The sequence below is a fragment of the Myotis nattereri genome (genome assembly GCF_964212035.1).
Source record: "Myotis nattereri genome assembly, chromosome: 6".
NCBI lineage: Eukaryota > Metazoa > Chordata > Mammalia > Chiroptera > Vespertilionidae > Myotis > Myotis nattereri.
The window spans coordinates 66,184,834-66,206,615 of record NC_138081.1 but is presented as its reverse complement, the minus strand read 5'-3'; the positions used below and the strand labels follow the sequence as shown (position 1 = coordinate 66,206,615).

Sequence of the window (21,782 nt, the reverse complement as noted above, 5' to 3'; positions counted from 1 at the left end):
TTCTCTTGCTGCTTAGAAGTCAGTGGTATATGTTTGTTAATATTGAATGTTGAGTAACATCTTAATTGCTCTTATTTGACTTTTAAAGTTACAAGCATTTTAGTACATTATCTAACCTTCACAATATTGCTTTGCGATAAGAAGGGGTATTATTTTTTCTGTGTGTTGTAGTTGAGAACATTCAGATCTAAAGTAGTTATGTGACTTGCCCAATCATAATATAGTAAGTAGGTGGCCAATCTGGGGCTAGATATCAGGGTTTCTGCATCTTAATATTTAGTTAATAAGAAAGTTGTCGTATGAATTATTACAATTGACTATGATAGTTTCATTTCTGCTGAAATGCCTAGTTCTATCACATTTTAATATTAAAGAATATTATAGACTACTAAAATGCAATTTGCTTGCTTCAGTAAGGCAGTTACTCCTTTATTAAAATTTTCTGAGTATCTGATTTGTGCACTAGGAGGGAAAAAGGAAACCAGACATAAGCAACTACCCTCAAAGAGTCCAGAGTCCAGAAGGGAAAGCAGATAAACACATATGCTCCCTTCAATACCAAAACCGTTTGTGATATAATAATAATAATATAAAAAAATGTGTTTGGTTTGTGTCCTCCCCTCCCCCTCACTATAACACAAAGCTCTTAAAACTGTGGGAATTTCCTAAGTGATAGGAGTCTCATTGTCTGCTAAGGAGGAGGGGGGAGCTAGAAAAACCAATCATGTGATTAGAGGGTTAGAATTTTCAGCCCAGACTTCCAATGTCCCAACAGGGGAGAGGGATACAGATTCTAATGGCCTATGACTTAATCGATTATTCCTGTGTATGAAATTAAAAACTGTGAAGCAATGAGGCTAGCAAACTCAGTGATGTGCTGAGGTGGCACAAATGGAGAGGGATGGGAGGTCTGCACCACATCCCACCCTCACACCTGCCCTAAGCATCTCTTCCACGTGGTTGTTTCTAAGTTATGTCCTTTATAATAAGCCAGTAACCACAAATGCAGTGTTTACCTGAGATCTGTTTGTCATCTTAGCAAATATTGAACCTGGAGTGTGCAGACCCGTCAGACAATGTGAGTAGCCGGGCAACCGGGGACTTTAGCATTTGAGGTGAGGATAGTCTTGTGGGGCTGAGGCCTTAACTGGGAGGGAATCTGTGCTAATTCTGGGTAGTTAGTGTTAAAATTGAATAGAATTGTAAGAACACCTCGTTGGTGTCAGTCAGAGAATGGGGAATTGGTTATTATTTGCGAAAACCAAGCATCGTTGCTCATCATGTCCTTCACAAAACACCCTGAATGTACTTAAGGCGTTGAGAGTGCATAGAGTCAGTGTGTTGTGTACTTACCAATAACTGGTAGTGTGGGCCCCGCAACCTGTGCTAATACTATTCTGTGTAGTTACATATTTTTTTCTTATAAAAGTGTTTTTAAATAAATTGATGTATTTTGATGTTGTTAACATGACAGCCCAATGCTATATCAAGGTAGCAAAAGTGAAGATTTACTCTTTATTTAGGTACTAGAGGCCCGGTGCATGAATTTGTGCACAGGTGGGGTCCAGCTGACCCACTCTGATGAGGGCAGATCGGGCCAGGCCGGTGGGGGTTGGTGAGAGGGGATGTGGGAGGTCGGCTGCCCCTGGGGCTACAGGAGGTCAGCTGGCCCCACCCCTGATTGGGCTGGGGGGCCAATTGGGGGCCGGCCCAGGGGAGGAGCCACAGGAGGTTGGGGGTCTGATTGGGGCCCCAATTGGGCCAGTTGGCTGCCTCAGTGGGTGTTATACCAGAGTTGTTCCAGTTGTTCCGGTCACTTGGCTTTTATATATATAGATAATTGATATATAATCTTATACTGTTTATATTAATTTTAAGTGTACAATATAGTGATTTGACATTTTGTATCTCACAATGTGATCACCCTTCTAATTCTAGTAATCATCTGTCACCATGTAAACTTATCACAATATTATCAACTACATTGCCCTTCCTCTTTTCACCCATCTCACCTCACCCTCCCTCTGGTAACCATGCTTTTGATCTCTGCTTCAATGAGTCTGTTTTTGTTTTGTTTGTTTTGTTTTGAGATTCCAACTATAAGTGAAACCATACAGTATTTGTCTTTCTCTGCCTGACTTATTTACTTAACGTAATACCCTCTATCATCGATGCTGTCACAAATAGCAACATTTCATTCTTTTTATTGCTGTGCAATATTCCATTGTATATAAATATATCACATCTTCTTTATCCATTTATCTATCGATGGACACCTAGGTTATTTCTATACCTTGTAGTAATATATTTTAATTAAATATTTAATAAGCTTAGAAATATAAATGTAAATTTTAATTCACTATTAAACCTTAGTTGAATTCTTTGGAAAGACTTGATGAAGGTAAATTGTTATAAAAGAAAAAAAATCCTGTCAAAGTGGAAATGGACAAGACAACTCTAAAAGTCTGAAGAAAAATATTTAAATCTTGAAAAACTGAAAATAAAATATATCCATCCCTCGGAGATAAAATTACCAAAAAAATTACTTCAAGAATATACTTATAGAATCGTTTTTTTAAAACCAGTTGTGTAAATATGAGTTACAGTATAAAAAATTTTAATGTAAAAAATAAATCAGAAGAAATGAAACTGTAATTTGTAAACGATGAAATATTTGTGACTTAGCAAGAAAGAACAAAAGGAAGAGCAATCACCAGACCTGCACTCAGAAAACAACTTGTTTCTCCTTCAAAATATGATTCATATGTTTTGAATGAAAATGAAACATATAAAGTATGTATTAATTGTCAAATTCCCACTTTAGCCAACTTTTTCAATTAACCAACCAACCATCGATTCTAGTTACAAAATGAGAAAAAGGAGGGGGGGTAGAAGTCTCTACCCTAATTTTCAGCAGGAAGAAGTAAGAATCCTGTTTTTAATTTTTATTTGTTCTTATAATGGTGAGCTCTCTGTGTCAAATAATAATAAACATTTCTTTCCTATAGGACTTCTAGGGCTTTTAATTTGCTTGTGTGCTTTATAAAATTCCAAGGGAGAAATATGTTTTGCAACATTTCTCAAATGCATTAACCATGGACCTTTTTTTTTTTTTTCAATGCAGTATCTTATAGGACCAATATTCTACACATTCACACACTGGAAAATGCCATGCTGACCTGTTAGGGACCTGACCGAGAGTGATGCATTTATTTTGTTTTAGTACCTTATCCAGTGCCTGCATCATTTATAATGATAGTCACCAACACTTAGATCATTTATGCACTTGCATTTTCAGTTTTTTGCATTTCCCCCCTATTTATTCTTGTGTATGGTATGTTGCTCTTTTCTCCTGTTAATTTTGGTGCTGGATATGCTATTTTTATGTTCCTACTTAATGTGTTTGGCTAAGATATAAACATTCTATATCCTTATTTTATGCATGAATATTTTATGATTTTAATATTTTTACCTCTACTGTTATTCTCTCAGTTCTACTTCTGGACAGTTGCCCAATGTCTTAGAAGCACCTGGGTATCTACTTTAAATCACACATAATGTTTTAAGTCTGTAAAAATATTTGTTGTTCTGAAAGCAAGCGTTTATGGGCCAACTCCCTGTTCAAGGGCACTAAGTCTCTGAGGTCCTGCTCCAGGGACCTGGAGGCATTGGTGTGTGTATCACAAACAAGTGTTTGGCTTTCCTCAGGCATAAGCCACTATGAGAATTAGGACTACAATCCACAGTTATCTCAACAATGCATTTACTTTTTTAAAACAAAAACTTGTACTCAGTAGCAGCTATTTTTACTACTCCCTAGTTACTAGTCAATTTCTGTCTAAATCCACATAACTTACAAAGCAGAGCAAAGTCCACAGTAAAGTATAGAATCATCCAAGTATGCTCAATAATTTCTTTAATTTCTCTAATTATGCATTGAATTTTATGCACTGACAGCGCTGCCCCAGAATTTCTTCACACACCAGACCAATCACTCCCCCGTCAACCCTGCTGGTGTGTAGGAAGGAAGTGCTAAGTGCCCCTTACACTTACCCCCTACCTCTCTCCATTAATTCTGATCGTTCTGCAGAATAGAGAGGTCACTTCTCACTCCAACCAAAAAATGGCTGGTTCTTGGCCAGCTGGTAGGAACCCTGGGGTTTCATGCTGTATCCATCCTGCTGCTAAAATTATCTTTTCTTTTTAAGCCAACAACCATCCAAAAAATAACACCTTGATGCCTTTACTTTCTTGCCCTTCAGAATAATTGCTGTCTCATTTAGCTCTCTCTCCACCTCTTGTGTAATGGATGTTTTTTCCTTTACAAATTCACCACAAATTTTTGACTCTCCTTCCTAATGACACCAAATCTCCTTTTTTATAAAAAAAAAAATAGCTTCCAAAACACAATTAAACAAATTAGTAACTTCAAAAGCTGTAAATACAGTGGCTTATCATCACACACACTGGAATCCATATCCAGTGATGTCACTTTGCAGGCTGGTACCCATCTCTGTGATAGTTTTAAACCAGGAAGGGAGGAGATATTCACAAGGGCCAGTCCCTGATTTTTTTCCCTTTGTCATTGAAATTGGGGCAATAAATTTTCTAGGTACCATTTTAAAGTGAAGAGTAAATGGAAAGAAATAAACCAAACTATTTCACTTAAAGGATGCAATCTCTCACGAAAGTCCCACTCGTTAGAAGGACAGCTTGGCAAAGCTCTTTATACTCTTTTGCTCACCTCACGCACCTGCATCCCAGTTCACAGGCAAAACACAGGAGATCCTAAGAACAAACTGGCCAAACTGGAGAATGTAGCACTACCACGAATTCCCCTGATTTAACATGGATCTCACCAATGAGACTTTACCTTTCGCCTGCCTGAGCACATGTAACGGGAATGTCTGTCCCTTCGGCATGGTATCCACAGTGCGGTTTCTCCCCTCTCAGCACAGGCCACCAACCTACAGGTTCATGAAACAGACCGAATCCTGGCCTTGGACACTAATGTGTTTTGCTTGGCCTATACAGTGTTTTAAATATTTTTTTAAGCTTGCATTCCTTGATTGAGGTGGGCGCTCTCCAGGCCGGACCCCTGTTGGCTCACAACCGCTGACTTGGCACATTTACCTGCTTTGTGACATGGTCATGCGGTCTAGGCTGTCAGTAGCCCCTCAGTTTGACTCCTACTCATATTCAGTCCCATTTTCTCAGTGGTCAGGATTTCTTTGACTTTGGCTGCTACTTTCTTCCATCAAAATGATTCTTTCCCCCTTCCTCAGGTGGTCTGATCTAGCAGGCTAGAAAGGATCACCTGCTCTGGAACTTGGTCTGCTCGCTGACTTTTGGGCTTGGGGAAATAGGACTGTCTAACCCTGTTAATGCCATTCAAACAGTCGTTCCTTAGTAGTTGTCTGGACTTAATAATGATTTAAACTCCCAAATGGAATCTCGGTGTAAAGGTTGTATGTCCTGCTACCTTACTTGTATCTTTCACTGGTGTCTTTTGAAGTAGCCTTAATTATTTAATATCACTCAGACAGTAGGAGCCAGCTTTTAGAATAGTATTTTCTTTGGGTCTGTCTTCCAATCAATTGCACAAATTTAAGCAATATAAGGGTAAGATGTCTAAGTCAAATTTAATTAAAATTAGAGGGTGGGTTTTGAAATATTTGCCTCAAATGATAACTTGTTCTTCTCAATATAATTCACCCCCACCCCCACAAAAGATAAACCTTGTATGTCTTGAATAATACATTTGTCCTAAAGCATGTACATAAGGTATCTAGTGACAATATGAGTTTCTTGTACTTACTTTTTTTGTGCCTATTCATCAACTGGCTTCATAATTCAGGAAATCTGAATGCTTAGATGGGCTGCAAAACAGCTATTCAGACACCACTCAGAATGTCTGAGTTGTGAAGGTGTCTTCCAGGGACAGCTTTATGATTTATAGAGGAAAGGACTGGTCCAAAGGCTCTATAAGCATGATCTAATATTGCTTACTGTTAGTGTGAAGACCTTGGGGAGGAAATTTCACTTTTAATAGTGATATTGATTGCTTAATTAGTTGTCTCTTTGGGGTAATAATAATGATAGTTAACATTTATTGAGTGCTTATTATGTGCCAAGCACTATACTAACGTCTTTGCAATTTTATGTAATCCTTAATAATCTTGCAGTTTAAACACTATTATTTCCCCTATGATATAGATAAGGAAATAATGGCACTGAGAAGTTAATAAACTTGTTCAGCGTCAGTCCAAGGTTCAAACTGACACAATGATGCCAGAATCTACGTTCTTAACCACCATGGGACACTATCTCATACACATGCTAATACTATAGCCCTGGCAACCCCTCAACACAGCCAAGCTCTGTTTCTAAGAGGTTTCCCCTTTACAAATAATACCTTTCTTTGCTCACCAGCTTCATCTTGTGGTTTGCTATATATGTTCAAACTATGATTCCGATATCATGTCATCTATGAAGACTTTCCTAACTTTTCTAAGGAGAATTATAGTTTCCTTCTTCTAAGTTCCCCCCCTACACACACACACACACCTTTACTATATTAATCCATCATCACTTTTATCAGTCTGTTCCCCCACCAAAGCTGATTAAATCAGTAAGCAGGTACCTTTGGTCTCCAGTGACCCACCCTCAGTGATTAATTGGAGCTTGCTGATTTAATGTGTTCCAGCAATGGGCAAACAGAGCATTAACTACTTATTCCTGGTTCCATAAAGACTCCTATGATGTTAGCATGACAGAATATTAAAAAGAAAGAAAGAAAAGAAAGAAAACAGATTCTATGGTGCTACCCAGCAACATTTAAAAAAAGAAAGAGGAAAAAAAACAACTCACATTAGAATAACCTTCGATGGAAACTATGGAGAAAAGTAATAACACCATAGTATATGGCCTCGAAGCTTATGATAAAACTTCCTTAAGAGAGATTGTGGTAACATATGTTTTGTTGATATTGGAATAATGTATGTCTCTTTATGACTCTGGGGTAAAAGCTATGACCCCAGGACCAATAACCCCCAAATTACATAACTCTGAGATCTCTAGCTGAACCATCTGTGCCCCCGCCCCTCTGGGACTACAAGCAGTCTCCTAAGTTTTCAAAAATGAAATGTCACCTTTCATCCTGGGTGTTGCTTTTCTAATTGACACTTTAGAATTACAAGACAGTAGGCTCTTGTCTTGGATTTAGTTTTGAATTTATAATTATTCAACTTCTTCAAAAAATTCTATCTGAAAAAAATTATATCAAAAAAAGTGGACTATGCCTTATCATCAGTTCTCAACCTGTGGGTCGCGACCCCTTTGGTGATCGAACGACCCTTTCACAGGGGTTGCCTAAGACCATTCTGCATATCAGGTATTTACATTACGATTCATAACAGTAGCAACATTACAGTTATGAAGTAGCAACAAAAATAATTTTATGGTTGGGTCACAACATGAGGAACTGTATCTAAAGGGCCAGAAGGTTGAGAACCACTGCCTTAGATAGACAGGTGCTAGCTTTGTGTTTTTGCCATTGAGTGTGAGGTTGGGCAAGATATTAACCTCTCTGTGAGCTAGTGCCCTCACCTGTAAAATGGGATAATCGTAGGTTTCTATCTCTTAAGAAATGAAGAGGACTAAATGATTTTCTGTATGTAATATGCTTAGAACAGTGTCTGTCACATAAGTACCTTAGCAGGATTTCCAATTAGCATCATTTAGTTATTTAGAAATCGATGTTCATACATAAGATCTCAACAAAAGTGCCTTCAAAAATCATTATATGTTGTGTCCTCCACTTATGGAAGATGATACAAAAATAACCTGTGAAAAACATTTCTCCATATCTTAAAACCCTTGTCCAAGATAATGTGTTTTGTTGTTTAAACGCTGTGTTATTTTTTTATATAAGGACTATATGAAAAATTCAGTTTTGAATTTAGGACCATAAAAAAATATTTTTTCTCATGAAGAAAAGATAACTGTTTCTATAAGACATTAAAAATTATATATGCCACTTTTTTAACTTTGGGGAAGAATTTGCCAACAGAGTTCAAGGTTATAATCTTTTGAAGAACCTGAAATTTAAGTGTCTGTGTTGTCAAGATACATATGCTTTTATAATCAATCAAGTGAAAATTGAGTTAAATTTTACTCACAGAAATTAAGGAAACATGCCTCAAACATGGTCACTGGAGCCTAGAGTGGGATTGGGCTAGGAAGACCACAATGGGCACACACAAGCTTTTTCTCATAAAATGGTCCTCTCCATACACATCTCAAAATCACTGTGAAGCCCCAGGTTTTGATGCTGCAAGGTGCGAGTGGGTGGGCGTTGGATGGTGCTGGACTGTATGCTGAGGACTCTCTTCACTTAACCTGGTGCTGCCACGAAAATTGAGAAAAGACTCTTCCACTGAGCCACCCCCCATTGTTTTATTTCCAAAGCCTAGAAATTACCTGCCTGAAGACTGATTCTCATGAATTTTATTTTCATCTCATCTTTTTCTGCCCAGAACACAACATTTATTTCAACAAAATAAATGCAGTTTGAAAGCTTTCTGTTTAGGTATTTCTCTAATAAAACAAGGAGCCTATTTTCATATGTATAGCATTGCATGTTAATAACCAAAAAGGCAGGACTGAGTGACAATAATGATCGATTGTAAGTATATGCTTATTTTATAATAGTTATTAATTTATGGTTGAAAATAACAGTGGGAGAGGGAGTATCAGAGGAAACATACAGGTACATGGATTAGACATTTTGAAGAGGTTCCTTTTAAGAGGAAAAGGATGTCAAGATGTATGCAGTGGGATTCTTTTGTGAGTCCATGTTTTCCTTTGTCCCATAGTTTCTATATTTAATGTGATTAGACCACCATTAAGTCTGGACCAGAAGCATTTGTCAACAGTTGAAGTCATTTTTCTCTTTGGCCACAGCTGCAGTTTGAGTTTATTCATGATGACCCCATCCCGAAAGGGCAGCCATCAAGTGACCTTCACCATCCAAGAATCTATTCAAACAACTAATACACATGTTAAGTGGAAACCAGGACAGATGGCAATACCGGCCACAGAGAAGTTCTTTGTCATTGTTGGAGGCCAGTATTCAGTTCTAGTCTAGATGGTGCGTTAGCGCCAACAAGATCTTCACAATAGGGACGTTCTCGAAGACCAAAGCTCCATACATGGTTTTATGTTAAGATGACAAAGAATATTTAACAGTTTATAATATTTGGGGACATCTGCATAGGACTAATGTAGAGAATTTGCTCAGTTAGTAGATGAAAAGAATTATACATGGTGATGATTCCCTCACTCTAATGGGGATACCATGATAAGCAAGGTAGTTTATGTTTTATTAACTGCCTTTCAAACCCCTAATGATATAACAGAAAAAGGTTCTTTTAAAGACACATACTAATGGGGAAAAGCATATGTAAGAGACAATACCAGCAAATCATTTAAGCTGGAAACTAATTTAACAAACCCCAAAATGCCAAATCCTAAAACCAGCAGTGGACCAAGACCAGAAGCAATGCAGTTTTCACCAAAGTATTTCCAAAAGGCTCAGGAAATGACCTCATTGGGTATCTCTGGAATTTGGGGGTAAACATGAGCTTAATAGCAGGAAGACTAAGAGCAACTACATACACTGCAAATCCTCTCACTCATCCATTCAACTATGAGATTGCAGTTCTTTCTCATGATTTGGGAAAAACAGAGTCAGTGGGCTTGGGAAAACTGGGGATAGAATGGGAGTATCACACTGAAAATAATGGATTTAAATTAGTGTTTACATAAGGCATGTTGAGATTCACAGCCTTCTTCCTCACTGGACTCAGACAATCCTCAGATTTCACCAGGAAGGATATATTTGACCAGACTTTAGGGTATTTGATCAGTTCAGAAATGAAAAACCAAAAGGTACAAAGATCAGGGATTCCTTAAGGAGGCAGCCTAGCCAAATAACCTGAGAGTAAAGGGCACCACTGACATGCTCACACGCTCTTTACTCATAAATGTAAACAGACAACAATGGATTAACACATGTTTAAGGAAGGCATCTAATTTGACATACAGACCAAAAACTCTTGAAGAAAAACAGAAACTATATGAAGAGATAAGATGAGATTTTGCCTCAGTGGAATGAGAAGAGTGTGCTATAGAAGAGGTATATTCAAATAACAAAGGAAAATATGCCTAGAAATTACTATTAATATTATTATAGCAGATATAGAAAATGAAATAAAAGTGTTAGAAGATAAAGTTGAGGAATTCTCCCAACAAATATAGCAAAAAGATAAAAAGATGGAAAATAGGAGAGAGGATTTTTTAAAATTAGAATAAGGAACCTACTTCTGAATAATTGAGAATTCCCCAGTATAAGAATTTTTTTTTAAATGGGGGGGGGGGGGGGAGTCATTAAAGGGATATACTCAAAATTAAAGGACATGAGTTTCCCAACTGAGGGGACCATGATTACCCAACACAGTGAGGGGGGAAATAGACCACATTCATTAAGAAATTTTACAACACTAGGGACAAAGAAAAATCCTAAGAAATTCTAAAATAAAACTGGAGATTTCATAGGTTGGATATCAAAATAATAGCAGGCTTCTCAGCAGCAATATTGGGTATATAGAAGATAAGTGCCTGCAAATTTCAGAAGGAAATTTATTTCTAATATAGAATCTATACCAGCAACACTATTATTTGTGAGGAAAGAATACCTCACAATATTATATCCTATCTAATAAAGAGTGAATATGCTAATTGACTGCCCCACCCTCAAAGATGGTGGCGCCCACAGCCAATAAGGAGGGAATATGCTAATTGACTGTCACGCCCTTAAAGATGGCTGCGCCCACAGCCACAAGATGGCCAGCAGGGGAGGGCAGTTAGGGGTGACTAGGCCGGCAGGGGAGGGTAGTTAGGGGTGAATGGGTTGGCAGGAGAGGGCAGTTGGGAGTGATCAGGCCAGCAGGGGAGCAGTTAGGCATCAATCAGGCTGGCAGGGGAGTGATTAGGGCAGCCGTGGGCAAACTACGGCTCACGGGCCGGATCTGGCCTGTTTGAAATGAATACAACTAAAAAAAAAAAAAGACCGTACCCTTTTATGTAATGATGTTTACTTTGAATTTATATTAGTTCACACAAACACTCCATCCATGCTTTTGTTCCGGCCCTCTGGTCCAGTTTAAGAACCCATTGTGGCCCTCGAGTCAAAAAGTTTGCCCACCCCTGGATTAGGGGGTGATCAGGCTGGCAGGTAGAAGCAGTTAGGGGCAATCAGTCTGGTAAGCAGGCGAGCAGTTGGGAGCCAGCAGTCCAGGATTGTGAGAGGGATCACAGATTGGAGAGGGTGCAGGCTGGGCTGAGGGACACCACCCCCCCCCCCAAGTGCACAAATTTCATGCACTGGGCCTCTAGTTTTTATATATACAGGAGTCAGAAAATTCTACCTTACATTCTCTAGTTTTGCCTAGTCTTTGAAATGAGAATACAGGAAAAGTATTCTAACTTTAGTAAATTTCCTTCTTTTTGGTTTATCTTACTGATCATGTAAAAGTCTGATTTTACAGTTTGTGGCTTTTAATGAACAGTTATAAATTAAGAGTGCCAAATAAATACAGCAGAGCAAAAGTGGGTTTACAGTTGTTTGTATGGAAAAATAATACAATACTCTAATCTAATAAAAGACAAATAGGGTAATTAACCGTGCCTCTGACACGCTTCCCATTGGCTAATCAGGGTGATATGCAAATTAACTGCCAACCAAGATGGCGGCCGGCAGCCAGGCAGCTGAAGCAAACAGGAGGCTTGCTTGCTCCAGTGATGGAGGAAGCCAAGGTTCCCTGCCTGCCACAGCCAGGCTCTGAGCTGCACTCTAAGAAACAATGTTGCAATTATAGAAGCCAAACAAACCCCAGATACCTGCTTTCAGCAGCTGAGGCCTCAAGCTGGAGCCAGCCTCAGAGCTAAAGCCAGCTCTCAGCTCCAGTGACAGCCATAGAAGGTAAATAAATCCCAGAATAAAAAAAAGAAAGAAAAAAAGGAGAGGTTGGGAGCTTCAGTTGCCCGCCAGCCTAAAAACGGCCCTCAGTCCCTCACCCAGACTGGCCAGGCACCCCAGTGGGGACCCCCACCCTGAAGGGGGTGTGACCAGCTGCAAACAGCCATCAGCCCCTCATCAAGGCTGGCCAGGCACCGAAGCGGGACCCACACCCTGATCTGGGACACCCTTCAGGGCAAACCAGCCGGCCCCCACCTGTGCACCAGGCCTCTATCCTATATAGTAAAAGGGTAATATGCAAACTGACCCTAACAGCAGAAAGACTGGGAATGACTGGTCACTATGACATACACTGACCACCAGGGAGCAGACGCTCAATGCAGGAATTGCCCTCTGGTGGTCAGGGCGCTCTCACATGGGAGGAGCTCTGCTCAGCCACAAGCCAGGCTGATGGCTGCCAGTACAGCGGTGGTGGTGGGAGCCTCTCCTGCCTCCTCAGTAGTGCTAAGGATGTCCCACTGCAGCTTAGGCCTGCTCCCCGCTGGCAAGTGGACATCCCCCAAGGGCTGCTGGGCTGCCAGAGGGATGCCTGATTGCCATCTTAGGCCAAATCCCCCGGGGAGCAGGCCTAAGCCAGCAAGTGGTCATCCCCCGAGGGGTCCCAGACTGCGAGAGGGCACAGGCCGGGCTGAGGTTCCCCCCCCCCCTCACCTCCCAAGTGCACAAATTTTTGTGCACCGGGCCTCTAGTTAATTAATAATACTGGAATATACTTTGTTTTGCATGCTCACAACTGTAAACCTACTTTTGCATATAAATAGCAAACACACTCTTAGAGAGAAACATTCTTCTTTTATAACTAGAACACCTCTCACAGGACTAAGTCCTTTGTTAGTAAGATAAATTCTGGAAGTAGATTTCAGGGTAAAGACCTCAGTGTTTGTTTTTATTCTTGTGAAACCAGTAAAATGCTGACAAAGAGTGCTATAACATGCCACCATTGTTTAGAAAGAAGGTCTATTCCAGAGTGTTCTTTATTGTCTTTTGAGGGTTGGATATTGCCTCAGCCACACTACCACAGAGCATGCAGCTTTACAAAACAGCAGCAGGAAGGTTTGAGCCACTGGAGCCCTACCTGAATATTACATACACTCTTTTAAAATGTCAACCCCTTAGGAATAGGGGGGTGATTATAATACCGTGTCATTATGTTTCCATAGGTTTAAGTCTGAAATATGTGGAATTTAAAAGAGTAGAAGGATATGTTGTTCCATTGCCCTTCATACCTTATCATTTCCTATAAAATTGCAACCCCATGTCCAAAGCTATTTCAAGTGTTATTCTTTTAGATAATAAATGTGAGCATTATTTCGATACATCCTTGCTTCCTTGAATCTGGATGTTAAAATGTCTAATACTTCACATGCAAACTACAGTAGAATTGCATTACAGTTCTAAGGCCAGAAAGGATAGGAAAATACAACTTTCAAGTCCTGGTGAAAGGTGACTTGGTTGTGAGGGAAATGCAGATGTGCATGGATGACAGAAGCGACAAATGGGAAGGGAGTTTGTCACTAAATCGCAGAGAAGAAAAAGGCTTTAGAGCAGGATTCTCAGCTCTGGCTGCACAATAGAATCATCTTGGAGCATTCCAGTTTCTGAGAGTGACTAGCATGTAAGTTAAGACCATAGAAAAGAATTGGTATGTAGGACATAAAAATAGATTAATAACCTAGAGCCTTTCTCTGTGCTTTTTTAAAAAACCTGTACATGTTCAACAATCACCTTTCTTTGTTTTGTGGGGAGGGGTGGCATGGGGTAAGAATGTAGGTAGCTGTCTGTTCCCCGAGTTAGGTATTCAGTAAAGCTTGGTTGCTACCCTGACTTTGTTTCCAGCTGCAGCCTGCAGAGTTTATTTGAATGGCATCTATACCTGGGAGTAGGCGTGCATGTGTATGTAATACTCCATGTGAATGGGAAGTAACACTGGTTCTTTCAGAAATGCTCTCTCCGTTATGCTAAAGATAAAAATAAAAACGGTAGGTTTCTGCAAATGCCACAAGTGGCTTTTGCTTGCAGGGTGCCCTTGTACAGTTTCAATAGCATTTGTGTGTCTTTCTTGAAAAAAGTCCCCCATTCAAGGGCCACATTGCAACCACATATCATTTATGTGTGATTTGTAGATGACAGACATTTGAAATGACTGTGACAGGTGTTTTCACATTGTTCCTACTGATCTGATAAAAAGCATATTACCAAAAGAACGTGGAGAACGTCAATTCCCCCTGAATAAACCTGAAGCCCCCTTTCAAAATGAGAATTGCTACCAAGAAGCATTTTGGAAAGAGGTGGGGTTGGGGTGAACAGTTCTTGAGATTAAAATACAGTTCAGTTAAAGCAAATGTATTTCTTTAGTGAGGACTGTGTATACTGTGTTTTAATGTTCTCATCATGATTGTGGCCTTTGGAGTTGTTTTCGGCCACCATCCACACGATGGCCCCAGGAAGCCCCGAAGAGAGCCAGAGAAAACAACTCCCTGGGTGCTCCTGGTGAAATATGTCAATACAATTCAAAACAAGAAGTAAGAATTTATTAAAGAAACTAAGACTAAAGGCTGAAGCCTAAAAAATACACAGAATGTCTTTTATAGATGACGGTCCATGGACACCAGCATTAATATGTAAAACCAGTCCTTGGCAGCTGTGTTAAGTAATTTATGTGGGAATAAAAATTGGTTTTATATTACTTTTGCTGTGGAAGATAACATTCTATAAGCTCATCGTATTTTTAATCTTGACTTAAGAAAAGTACTGCTGTGGCAATTTTTTAAATGAGTTACACTTATCTCTTTGCAAAGAACTCTGTCTCTCCCTTCTGTGCCCTTACCCTCACATCCACCCTTCCCCGTAGCCAAAGGCGAGTGTGAAATATGAAAACGGTTATGGCATGCTGTTATTTGGGGTATGCCTAATAAATGCCTCCTATATTTCAGAGGTGGTCTGAGGAGGTCAGCTAATGCAATTTCACTTTGATTGCTTATTTGAATTTTGGATGCAAAGAACCCTGAACCAATTGCCTGAATTTGTCATAATCCTAATTGAGTTATCCACAGCTGCTTTATTAGATTTAAGGTACTTCCAAGAGTATATTGATTATTGCAGCTCTTGATTATCTAATAACATCATAAGATGTCCTCCTATCCAGCTCCATTTCCCTGACTCACTGAATGGGGACTGGTTTTAAATTTTCTCCTTTTCCAGGCACAGTGTCCCTCTAATAGTTACCTGATTATAATGACGCAGTGATATAAAGCAAGACCGTAAGCTGTTATATATTCGTCTCCATCAATTCTTCTAGCCCTCTTTCAATGGACCCTTGTCATTACCATGACACATCTCCATTTTGAACTCAAATACAAACATGGCATTCCAGAGCTGAACATCCTACACTGGATCCTACTGCACATTCTTTTTAAATATATTTTATTCATTTCAGAGAGGAAAGGAAAGGGAGAGAGAGATAGAAACATTAATGATGACAGAGAATCATTGATCAGCTGCCTCTTGCATGCCCACACAGGGGATCGAGCCTGCAACCGAGCATATGCCCTGACCAGGAATTGGACCATGACCTCCTGGTTCATAGGCTGACACTCCACCAGTGAGCCACTAGACCTATTGCACATATTTATAGAGAGGTAGTATGAGAAAGCTCTTGAACCAAAATGTGAAATTTGTTCCAGCTAAATGAAATAATCAAATGGGAACATTAACATTAACACATGCCAAACCCAATAAGTTAATATTTTTTTTAAAATGCTTATATTTAACAGTTTATATTATCACCGAAAGGAAAAGAATGGTGATATATGAACTTCTCATTCAAATGATTTATTAATCTTTTTAATGAAGTGTTTGAGAGCAACCAGAATATTTCAAGCACCAGTCTAAGCAGTGGGGATTTAACAGCAAACAAGATAGCCCTGCTTTATTCTTCATGGAGCTTACAGTCCATTGAGGATACGAAGAGACGATGATGTCACTGTATGAAAGGGTCTTGGGTTGGAGAGAGCAGGGTTCTACATAATCTAGAGAAAGGACACCTAGAAGAGAATTGTCAGACAAATCCTCCTGAGGAAAGTGACATCCAAGCTGAGACTAAGAAAAAGAGAAGAAATTAACCAGGTTGATTGGGAGCAAAGGAGCAAGAACCTGACATATTCTCGGAACTGGAAGAAGCTCTGAATAAATGAATGGATGAATGAATGAGCAGATGCAGGGTGGAGTGGAGACAGGAAGGCTAGAAAATAATCAGGACGCTAGTCACTCAGGGTCAGAATCAGAAACACAGGATGAGGGGCAATTTGTTGACTTGAAGTGCCTGTGGTTATCCAAGTGAGATTCCCAGTAGGCAGGATGATATGGGCTAGTGGGTAACATGTGAGTATAAATAAGAAGTAGCTGAATTTCTTGAGATTTCTCAGTTTTCTAGGAAAAGTTTTTACTTTATCTCCTGTTACTTATTTTTAATTCACCCAATGATATATCTATAGCTATCCTAACAAATTTCAGAATTATATGCTTGAAACATTATGAATGAATTCAAGTTTTCCTATTCTAATTGCATCTCTTTAATTTCTCTGCACTTTTTTCAACCAGAAATCGACATAATTAAAAATGTTGCGGCCTGCCATAAAGAAGTACAAAATGGAAAATATAAGGCTACAACATTATATTAGGAGTCAGTTCTGTGGAAGTTTAATTCCCCATGCTTGTCAAAAGTTGTTAAAACATTGCTTGCCTTTTTTGAATGTAAAATGAGGGCAGACATGTAGTAATATATCAAAAAATGACAGTTTGTCAAAGATGGCTTTCATGGGAGAATGTTCTGAATAAAATGTTTTCTTTTAAAAAGAACCCGACCTGTTTAACATTCCAAAGCAAACACAAAAGAACACAAAATGCCTGAACTTGCTGCCAGTCACAATAGTCAGTTTCATTTACCCTTCAATGCACTTTTTTATATTCCAAAAATTGTTTCCCCAAAAGAGTTATCAGTTTTATTCCATGATAACCCTGGTTTGAAGTAAAATAAAAGTAGCTCTGACCCTCCTTAAAATGGATTCTTTTCAGACTTCCTAGCACTTCTAATAGTATGGAGATGATACGGTTGGCTATGTCTACCGGTAGAGGCAATGTAATTATACGTGAAGCAACAATTCCCTTATCTATGAGGAACACTTGCTGCAGTTAACTGCATTTCAGTGGCTGGCAGATGAAATAAAGAATTAAAATCTCAAACTAGTTTCTCAGGTTGCTTTTTCTTTCCCCTAGTCATTTTTAAATCTTTTAGCCTAGGGAAAACGGTAGCCAGAAAAGAGCAGAAAACAGATGGTATTTAAAGGCCTTCGCAAGATGCACAGAGCAGATGAGGCTGTCTGTCTCCCCACTCTGGTTCCTCGCCATTGTGATTACTCTGATGGTCCCAGTCCTTTGGACCTTGTGAGGATGTCCAAAGTTAAGATAATGACGGATACTTGAAACATTAAAATTAAAATCAATGGATAACTGTGGCTTTGATCGCAATCTAATATCTAAATGGGAGAGATATCTATTTGTTACCTACGTTCTTTGCAGAGAATGTGCCTGAGTCTAGCTCTTGGGTGTGAGTATCTATCATTCATTGTTTAGTGAACCAGGGAGCAGGACTGAGAGAAACAGAAACAGATGGCAGAGGAGGTAATTGAGATACCAGATAGCTCGCAGGCATCCTGGTAGACCACATAACAGCACTTGTGTGAATGCAAGAGAAATATTCTACACAACTTCACTGGATGTGTTAGCTGAATCTGACTTGATAACCTGCTCAGAATTCAAATTCCTACAGGTCGGCCTGGGGTACAGAAGGTTTGAGTTCATGTCAGGGAATGGGGGCAACAGATTCTCCCAACTAAAAGGGCTCATTGTAGAGTAAAAGGCCCAGGTTTTAATAAGATATTTGAAAATTCTGCACATATTGGCATGAGAGGGTATTAGTAATGGGGACAACAGATTTTTGGTATTGATAGTTAAGCCACCTTTTAATTAGCTCACACTATTTTTGCAAGGGAGACATTTTTGTGGTATTGGTGGTGGTTGTAGGCAATGAGAATGCCTTAGACCTCTGAGAAGGAGAGCTGGGGACAGTGAGGTGCAGATCTGTGAAGTGAGGCTTCACATCCTGCCTCCATCACTTGACCTTGGGCAAGTACCTCAGCATACCCAAGCCTCATTTTGTTCATCTGTAAAGTGGGCCTAATAATATCACCTCATTCAGCATTTGGTTCAGTGTCGAATACATACTCAGTACCTAATAAACAGTAGCAATATCATTAATAAACAAATGTGCACAGTATAGCAGTTTTGCATATCAAGGGTTGAGAACATTCATGGATATCACTTCTCACAGCACTAGGAACCCGACTCTGAATGGCTATGGTGAGTGTTTTTCAGTATTCTCATGTTCTGTAGACCAGGAAAAACAATTGTACATCACTAGCCCTTCTCTCTTGGTTCCTGTATATATAAACCATGTTGTTTGTCTAAATAGAAGTTAAATTCAGAACGTTTCCTGGAAACACTTTCTGATTATATCATTAGACTGACTCAAAGAATGTGAGGTGCAGAGGCTAGCTACACACATATGAATCACCTGCTAAAAACAGTGGTTCCTCCAGAATGTATTAAGGGCAAAATTTACTTATAAAATTTCAATTCCTTTAAAGCTTAACCAGTCATATATTTGATTATAGACTAGTATTGCCTGGTAGGTTAAAGGATCTCTCATATGTATAGAGGAAACATCAGTTGCATATATTTTATTCTACTATATGATGGCCATGCCAGAGACCGACAGTCGTACCCAATATAAATGGCTCAATAAAGTTCACAACTGAAACCAACAAAAGATGCAAACTGATTCTGATCCATTTTAATATTAAAATGTCACAGCACTTTTTGAGCTATTTTATAATTAATTTCAAAATAGATGAGGCAGTAACATCAAGGTTTAGCTAATTATGTTTAAATTAAATATAATCATTTAAAGTAACCATTATAATTAAATACAAGATTCAGGCAACTAATCATTAAAAGTAGAATTGTTAACTTGAGATTTATTATTCTGAAATTCCTTGCATTGCCTTTCTAATGAGTTCTTTCCCCTATAAATGAAAGACAAAAGGTATCTCACTAAAGCCATACTTAGTAAAAGGTCAGGGTTGTCAAATTGATATTGAATCAGTGCAAAGAATCTGCTTTACTACAATCTCCTAGATACAAAACTACAGTTACTATTTGCTAAACCATGTCCAACTTGACTTACATCTTAGTTCTATAAACATCTTAGAATCATCCTAATGATTATAAAGCATTTATTACTGACAAAGAAAATGGACATATTTTGTTTTTTAATAAAAAAAAACAGCCCTGACCAGTTTGGCTCAGTGGATAGAGTGTCGGCCTGCGGACTCAAGGGTCCCAAGTTCGATTCCAGTCAAGGGCATGTACCTTGGTTGCGAGCACATCCCCAGTGGGGAGTGTGCAGGAGGCAGCTGAACAGTGTTTCTCTCTCATCGATGTTTCTAACTCTCTATCCCTCTCCCTACCTCTCTGTAAAAAATCAATAAAATATATATTTAAAAAAAAAAAAAAAAAACCACATATTTTTCATAAAGGAGTGTCTGAGGAAGAAAAGTCTAAATAATTCTGTGATTTAATTTTTTAAATTAAAATAATTTATTATAATTTAATACCATCTCACACCTGTCAGAATGGCTATCATCAACAAATCAACAAATGACAACTGCTGGCAAGGATGCGGAGAAAAAGGAACCCTCATGTATTCCTGGTGGGAATGCAGACTGGTGCAGCCACTGTGGAGAACAGTATGGAGTTTCCTCAAAAAACTAAAAATGAAATTCCCATTTGACCCAGTGATCCCACTTCTATGAATATATCCTAAAAAACTAGAAACATCAATCAGAAAGGATATATGCACCCCTATGTTCATAGTGGCACAATTCACCATAGCTAAGATTTGGAAACAGCCTAAGTGTCCATCAGCAGATGAGTGGATGAAAAAACTGTGATAAATCTACACAATGGAATACTATGCTGCGGTAAAAAAGAAAAATTCTTACCATTTGCAACAGCATGAATGGAACTGGAGATCATTATGCTAAGCAATATAAGTCAGTCAGAGAAAGATAAATATCACTCATTTGTGGAATATAATGAAGAACATAAACTGATGAACAGAAACAGATCCAGAGACAGAAAAGCATTGATCAGACAGTAAACCTCAGGGGGAAGGTAGGGGAGGGTGGGGGTAAGAAGGAGAAATCAACCAAAGGACTTGTATGCATGCATATAAGCCTAACCAATGGACACAGACACCAGGGGGGTGAAAGGGAATGAGTGGGGGTGGGGTGGTAATAGGGGGAAAGGACACATATGTAATACCTTAATCAATAAAGAAAAAAAGAAAAGAAAAAGAAAAAAAAATTAAAAAGAATAATGAGGAAAACAACTGAATAGCTTCATTTTATAAATTATAGATATATACTCCAAACTTTATATTTGTAAGAATATACAAATATATTGATATAGTCAAATTTGTATATATGTTTCTATATGTTTAAAAATAACCATTAGCTAGTTCTTATACTGGAATGTTATTCATTTAACATAAACACTGACACATGGCAGGTGCTTAATCAATGTTTGCAAATTTAAAAAATAAATGTTTTCCTATTATCTATTGCTTTTCTGTGGTCTGGAATTAGTACAAATGTTAAGAATCTAAAAGTGAGCAGTGCCTTTCTGGGTGGAAAAGGGTGATTTAAAGGCAAGTTAGCTTGTTTTGCTCCTTGTACTAAACACCTGTAATTAGTGATTGTCACATTTTTTCTTGTGTTGTAAAACTGAACTAATTGAAGGTACTACCCTTAGGGGATGAATTCTACAGTGTAATAAATGTTGAGTGCCCTCTTGAGTTTAGCTTTTTAATTATTCATAATTATAATGATTTCTGTTTATTTGAGAACTTTAGAAATAATTCTAGTTTATCAAAAAAATTCAGAAGCAGAGTAGTTGAGGTGTTGCTTTATTTTATGTTGCGGTCAACAGGCCTCTGAACATGCCCAGACATTCTCATGAGCAATGGAGCCAGTTTACAGGTGGGCACTACTGATGTGTGCCATGTCCTGAATTAAATGGAGGCACTTATTTCTACTCATTCTCTGATTTCTCTAGAAGTATTTGGGCAATGTTGGGATTGTGAGGTGAAGAGCTGACAAGGATTGAAGTGGAAGAACTGGAAATAATGTAATGCAGTATGAACCAAAGAGGAGAACAACAGATCTGATAGCTGGTTATTAACCAAGTATATAAGTTTTTAAGGTCTTTCCTCTTCTTAAGAGGATGTGTGTGTGTGTGTGTGTGTGTGTGTGTTTGCTTTGCACCCTAAATATATTTGCACATAAGAGACCCAAGTGAAAATATGGGTATTCAAGGTAGGTATTCTGGCCATTTTGGACTAGGATAATTTTTACATCTACTATATTCAAATATATACTAGTGATAATATATTGGGACTGGGCTCCTACAATCTATTCAATGCCATATACATTCTTAATAATAGCCTGAAATAATGAAATCCTACTTTTAAAAAAAGTTTGGCATTGCAAATTTGTTTCATTGC

At 38.6% G+C, this 21,782-nt stretch overlaps 1 protein-coding gene across 3 annotated transcripts in view; it reads left to right on the top strand.

The window, feature by feature from the left end:
- The window catches only part of HS3ST5 (heparan sulfate-glucosamine 3-sulfotransferase 5), a 242,778-nt gene that overhangs the window by 112,454 nt on the left and 108,542 nt on the right, over positions 1-21,782 (top strand). The gene's annotated exons all lie outside the window — the stretch shown is intronic.